Source organism: Gallus gallus, chromosome 5 (genome assembly GCF_016699485.2).
Source record: "Gallus gallus isolate bGalGal1 chromosome 5, bGalGal1.mat.broiler.GRCg7b, whole genome shotgun sequence".
NCBI classification, from domain to species: domain Eukaryota; kingdom Metazoa; phylum Chordata; class Aves; order Galliformes; family Phasianidae; genus Gallus; species Gallus gallus.
The window spans coordinates 52,757,917-52,758,404 of NC_052536.1; positions in this window are offsets into that span (position 1 = coordinate 52,757,917).

Below are 488 nucleotides of genomic sequence, written 5' to 3' on the forward strand. Positions count from 1 at the left end.
TTGAATTCCAGGTTTTCAGGCTAACTATTCACTTTGATCACGCTGCTCACAAAAGCAGCAAGGAGAGGCACATTTAGCACTAGTTTAACCTCCTGATTTTAAGGCGAGGTACAAGCGTACTAAGGCATTAAGTCAAAAAACACAACTGCTGGGACAGCCAGGAGCATCATGGAGCCCTGGAGGCCAAGCTGAGCCCTCGGACAGAAGGAATGACAGCCAGCCCGACAGGACGGCTGCCGAGGCGGACCCACCGCCGACCCCTCGCTTCACAGGGCCAGCACAGACCGCCGACACCCCGCCCGCGGCCGCCTCCACGCCTCACGCTCGAGGCCGAGGCACACCGCCCAGGCAGCGCCCCTCCCTGGTTGGTTCCCCTTTCCTCTGAGGGCGGGACCTGGAGGGGGTGGCGGCCAATCCGCGCCGCGAGGACTCCCCTCACGAAAGGCTCCGCCCGTGTGGGCGAGAGCAGCGCGCAGGCGCCGCTGAGA